Genomic DNA, 6,316 nt, shown 5'->3' with positions numbered 1-6,316 from the left:
GGGCGGACGGACACAGCGACCCCGGGCCCCGCCGATCGGGCAGTAGGGGCGTGGGACTGACACACAAGCCCGCTGGTGCGGGGACAGACACACGGACCCGGGGCGGGGAACAGGCGCACGGACCCGCCGGTCAGGCAGCCCCGGCGGGGAACTGACACACGGACGCGCCGGTGGAAGGACAGACAGACGGAGCGCCTGAGCGGGGACAGACACGCGGAGCCGCCGGCGCGGCTGCCCGGCTCTGGGGGAGCCCCGCTGCGGAGCCACGGGCTGCGGGAGCGGCGGGGAGCAGGGCCGCCCCCCGCCCTGGAGGAGCGTTTTGGGCTCGGCTGGGGCTGCTCTCTCGGTAAGCGGGCGGGAGGCTCCCCACGGGCGGGCTGTCACCGGCACCGGCTGCCAGGCTCCCTTCTGGCAGGGCAGTGCCTCCTGGCAGAGCCGCGGCGCGTCCCTCGGGAGAGCGGGCGGGCGAGGCGCGGGGCTCGGGCGCGGCACCGGAGCGGGGCGCGGGTGACAGCCAGCCCGGGCGGCAGCTCCGCGGGTGACACGCGCCTCGGGCAGCGCCGCCCGTCCCGTGCGGGGACCCGAGCGGGACCCGCCGGCAGGTGGGACGGCACGGCACGGCACGGCACGGCACGGGACGGGAATGGGACAGAGCGGGAATGGGACAGAGCAGGGAATGGGAGAGAGCTGGGATGGGAGAGAGCAGGGAATGGGACATAACCGGGAATGGGACAGAGCAGGGAATGGGAGAGAGCAGGGAATGGGACAGAGCAGGGATGGGACAGAGATGGGAATGGGACAGAGCGGGAATGGGACAGAACCGGGAATGGGAGAGAGCAGGGATGGGACAGAACCGGGAATGGGAGAGAGCAGGGAATGGGACAGAGCGGGGATGGGACAGAGCAGGGAATGGGAGAGAACCGGGAATGGGACAGAGCAGGGAATGGGACAGAGCGGGAATGGGACAGAGCTGGAATGGGACAGAGCTGGGAATGGGACAGAGCAGGGAATGGGACAGAGCGGGAATGGGACAGAGCAGGAATGGGACAGAGCTGGGAATGGGACAGAGCAGGGAATGGGACAGAGCAGGGATGGGACAGAACCGGGAATGGGACAGAGCGGGAATGGGACAGAGCCAGGCCGAGGCCACAAAAGGAGCGCAATGCACGCCTGCTTCCACTGCCCACCTGGAATTTAATCTGTTTTATTTTATTTGTATTTTATTTTATCATTAACTATATTTTTATTTTATTTTATTATTATCTTTCTTTTGTATGTTGTATTGACTTTATTTTATTTATTTTTATTCATTTATTGTAGTACTTTTCATTTTAATTGTTTCTGTTTATTCTTTTTATTTCTTATTCTATTATTTTCTGTTTAATTTTTTAAATTTAAATTTATTTCATTGCTTAATTTAATTCATTACTTTTGGGGCTTAATTTTTTATTTTATTTGGGTTTTTTGTTTTATTTAATTTATTAAACTTTCTTATTTGTATTTATTTTATCCTCATTCATTTAAATGTCTGATGTTTATTTATTTCAATGCACATAGGTTGTTTTAATTATCATTTTATTTAACTTTGCCTGTCCCAGAGCCCCCCATTTTCCACCCCCGGCTCGGGAGGGTGTGTGTGGGGCGGGCAGAGGGCAGAGCCGGGGCAGGGCGGTGTTTGTGCATTGGAGCCGTTCCGCAGTCCCGGCTGAGCCGCCTCCGCCGGGGCCGCTCCTGGCCCAGGGGGGTGGGAGGGGACACGGCCCCCCTCGCCGGGCTCCGGACCCCCGCCCTGCAGTTCCACCGGCCTGGAAAGAGGACAGAATGGCACCAGGGGCTGAAGGGAGCCCAGTGCCCCAGCCCGGGGCCAGAACCAGCTCCTGGCCTGGGATAATCCCCACAGCCCAGCCCGGGATAAATCCCCCAGCCCAGTGCAGGACAAATCCCCATAGCCCAGCCCGGGATAAATCCCCCAGCCCAGTGCAGGACAAATCCCCATAGCCCAGTGCAGGACAAATCCCCATAGCCCAGTGCAGGACAAATCCCCATAGCCCAGTGCAGGACAAATCCCCATAGCCCAGTGCAGGACAAATCCCCATAGCCCAGTGCAGGACAAATCCCCATAGCCCAGTGCAGGACAAATCCCCATAGCCCAGTGCAGGACAAATCCCCATAGCCCAGTGCAGGACAAATCCCCATAGCCCAGTGCAGGACAAATCCCCATAGCCCAGCCCGGGATAAATCCCCCAGCCCAGTGCAGGACAAATCCCCATAGCCCAGTGCAGGACAAATCCCCATAGCCCAGTGCAGGACAAATCCCCATAGCCCAGTGCAGGACAAATCCCCATAGCCCAGCCCGGGATAAATCCCCCAGCCCAGTGCAGGACAAATCCCCATAGCCCAGTGCAGGACAAATCCCCATAGCCCAGTGAAACCCCCCAGCCCAGTGCAGGATAAATCCCCCAGCCCAGTGCAGGATGAATCCCCCAGCCCATCCTAGGATAAATCCCCCCGCTCCTCCCGGGATAAATGTCATATCCCAGTGCAAGATAGATCCCCCAGCCCAGCCCGGGAGTACTGAGATTTCCTGGGAAACCAAGGAAATGGCTCCTTCCCAACCCGCTCCTCCTGCTGGAGTCACCCCACAAGCACCAGAGAAACCCAAAGCTGCTCCCACCCCAGAGACCCACGGATCCCACAGAGCTGCCTGGGGCTGGGCCAGGAGTGTGAGAGGGGAACGAGCCCCAAGGGTGGGACACCTCGGGCTGGCCAGAATGGCATTGCTGGGGTCACTAAAGGGACACCCCAGAGCTGGGACACCCCAGGGCTGGCCAGAATGGCATTGCTGGGGTCACTAAAGGCTGGGACACCCCAAGGCTGGCCAGAATGGCATTGCTGGGATCACTAAAGGGACACCCCAGGGCTGGGACACCCCAGGGCTGGCCAGAATGGCATTGCTGGGGTCACTAAAGGGACACCCCAGGGCTGGGACACCCCAGGGCTGGCCAGAATGGCATTGCTGGGGGTCTCTCCCTGGAGCTCCCCAAAGCAGGAGCTGGGCCAGCTTCCCTGGGCTGCAGCCCCACGGAGCCACCACTGTCACACCCCAAGAGCTCGTCCAGCCCACAGCTCCACTCCACACCAACTTCCAGCCAAGGCCCTTACAGGGCTAAGTGATACATCTAATTACCATATCCTTAGAATAGATGTAATATAAATTTCATTACTCACTTAAAAGTTCTAAAGTTAACAGCATAAACTTGAAGTTGAGTAATTAAGTAATCCTTATATAGACACTTATTAAAGTATTTATACATATTATCTTAAATCTACATCTATCATTTTGCCAATTAAAATTAGGACTTTAATTGCAATTAAGTAATTTAATTGCCAATTGAACAGCAAAATTGCTAAGTGACTAATTTTAATGCCTATTTTAATTACCAATCATGACTGGGGAGGGAGCTAATCAAGCAGTATCAGAGTAATGATGTGAAAAAAAGCGGAGAACAAACATTCCAGACTCCATGCTTTTTAAAAAGAACTCCAAATTGAATAAGTGCAAACACAATTGCAGGCATGTGGGGAAAGGCTGGTTTTGGGAGCACAAAGAACACGTTTAATTACAGACACCGTCGCCCTCCTCTCTCCCGAGGTGCTGCCATGGGGGGCTCTGTGTCCCTGGCTCTGCCCTGCTCCCTGGCAGGGGTGGCAGCCGGGGATGGCCCCTCGCCCCTGGGATGAGCTCCTGGAGGAAAGCAGGCACGGCTCTGGGGGGCCCCAGGAGCCCCACACTCCAGGAAAGGGGCACAGCACGGGCCAGAGCGGGGCACGAGCGCTTCGGGCTGCCCAGGTGGGAAGAGCATCCCCGGCCACGCTCCCTAAAGTGCAAGCCCACCTTGCTGGCAGGCCCTGGGTGCCACGGGTGAGGCTTTCCTGCGGGGTCAGGCCAGCCCAGCTGGTGCCACAGGCCGTGTTCTGCAGCCCACCGTGAGTGGAAGTGCACTGGTGCTGCCATTTCCCATAAAAATCCCCAAATCCGTGTCAGCCCTGGCTGTCAGCGCAGCAAATGCCCCAGGAAGGAAAGTCAGCTCTTGTGTGGGATGGGGAAGCCCAGGACCCACGAGTGGGGCTGCTCCTCTCTAGCAGGAAGGGTGACACGGGGTCGGCACCGCCACGGGGAGCTTTTCATCCCTGCAGCCCTGAGGTGGCACTGGGGCACTGCCCTGCAGCACTGGGGGGCACTGGGGGGCACAGGGGGGCACTGGCAGCACTGGGGGGCACTGGGGGTCACTGCCAGCACTGGGGGGCCCTGGCAGAGTGGTGGGCAGCGCCGAGGGCAGCAGCCAGCACGGCCAGGCAGGGTCAGTGCTGTGCCCTGGCCAGCAGCTCCCTCAAACACCCTCCTGGCAGGGCTCGGTGGGCACGGCAGGGCTGAGCTTGTGGGGCCTCTTCAAGAGGCTCCTGCAGCACCCGTGCAGCTCCTGCAGCACCCGTGCAGCTCCTGCATCCGGCCCTTCCCTACAGGACACACTCGCACTGCTCACAGCCCCTGTCCCACCTGCACATTTCAGCACAGAGTTTTGGGAGGGATTTGTTGCCTCTTCAACAGACCAAAGTTTCAGACCAGCAAGGAGGTGCTGATACAGAAGGACACGTTGTGTATCAGGGGCTGGGTCCCCTGCCTGGGCCCAGGGGGTGCAGGGGGCAGTGCCAGCCCCCCACAGCCACCACCTGTCCCCACGTCAGGGACACACTCTGCACTGGTGCCATCGCCGAGACCAGAGAGAGCAGTGTCACTCCGGAGGGAAAGAGGGCTGGAGTGTCCTTCTGTCCAATGTCACAGCAGGTGTGAAGTCCCCAGCACAGAACGAGGCACCAGCCTGGAGCTGGTGTCCAGCCCCTGGGCAGAGCCAGCCCCGGCTGAGGATTGGTGTCCCAGGGCTGCAGCAGCAGCTCCAGCCTGGGCACTCAGTCCCAGAGCACACAGCGTGTTCCACCTGACCATCAGGCCTGCCAGGGCACGCCGACACACACGAGCAGCTCTGGCACAGCGAGGCTGCGTGTCCGTGAGAGGCTGGAGGCCCAGTGAAGCCAGATGTCCTGCTGTGAAGTCAGAGCTGGGGGTCTCACTGCCAGGCTTGGATGTGAGTGGGCCACCTCACAAGCACTCCCTTATTCCCCTCAGATTTCCCAGAAACTTCAAATGGAGCATTATTGTCCCTTTCTTCCCGCTCCTGGTCCGCTCCTGAAGCTCAGCCGTGCAGGTAGTGCCAGCTGACACGAGGTATTTATTGCAGCACGAGGTATTTATTGCAGCACGAGGTATTTATTGCAGCAATGCCCATTTCCACCGAGTCCTCGTCAGCACGTGTTGGTCCCACGGAAGCCCCCGGAGCCGCGTTGTCCCTGTGTCACTGCCGGCCAGCACGAGGGGCCGGGGCCCGCCGGCAGCCAGGGCCCCGCACGCAGAGATGCTCTCGGTGTTTGATGTGCGGCTCCGCTGCCGCGTCCCTCGTCCCGCAGCGCCGGGAGCGCACGGCGCGGAGCCGGCCGCACTGCTGCCGCCGCCGGAGCCGCCGCTGCTGCCGGGACGGCTGTGATTGATATCCGCGAGGTGAAAGGCTAAACGGCCCATATGGCGCTCGCTGCAGCCCATCTGCTCCTGCCCAGCCGCGCCGCGGCTGCCGCCAGCAACATCTGCCCGCCCGCAGCCAGCTGTGCGGGCACCGCTGGCGGAGCCGCGCCGCCCCGAGCCCGCCTGGCTGCGGCGCCGACTCCCGGGACCCTCCATCCTATCCCCGTCCCCACCCCCATCGTCTCCGCCCCCGTCCCCGTCCCCATCCCCATCCCCATCCCCATTCTCATCCCCATCCCCATCCCCATCCCCAGGCGCCCCTGGTGTCCTGGTGTGCCCAGTGAAGGAAGCCAAGGCAGCGTCACCCAGAGCCTTGCTGCTGGCACGGCTGCCTTGGACAAGGTGCACATTGTCTGGCCCTGGTACTGCCTCCCCCACGGGCCAACCCCCTCTGCCACGGGCACCCGACCTCTTTAAAGGGAGACCACTAAGTCTCAGCTGGGCACACAGTCTCTCTGACTGCCACCAAGAGCTGCTGTGGCCACTGCCTCTCTCTGCAGGACCAGTGCCTCACAAAGCCTGTACGATGTGTAACCGATTTGTGGGAACCTGGAAACTCATCTCCAGCGAAAATTTTGATGACTATATGAAAGAATTGGGTGAGAAATGTTCTGGGTTTGTTTGTCTGTTTGTTTATTTGTTTTTCTTTTTTTGTTAGTAAGTTTTATTTGGGAAGGTTCT

The sequence above is a fragment of the Pyrgilauda ruficollis genome, unplaced genomic scaffold (genome assembly GCF_017590135.1).
Source record: "Pyrgilauda ruficollis isolate IOZ18807 unplaced genomic scaffold, ASM1759013v1 scaffold196, whole genome shotgun sequence".
In the NCBI taxonomy this organism is placed as follows: Eukaryota; Metazoa; Chordata; class Aves; order Passeriformes; family Passeridae; genus Pyrgilauda; species Pyrgilauda ruficollis.
This window is presented reverse-complemented; position numbering follows the sequence as displayed.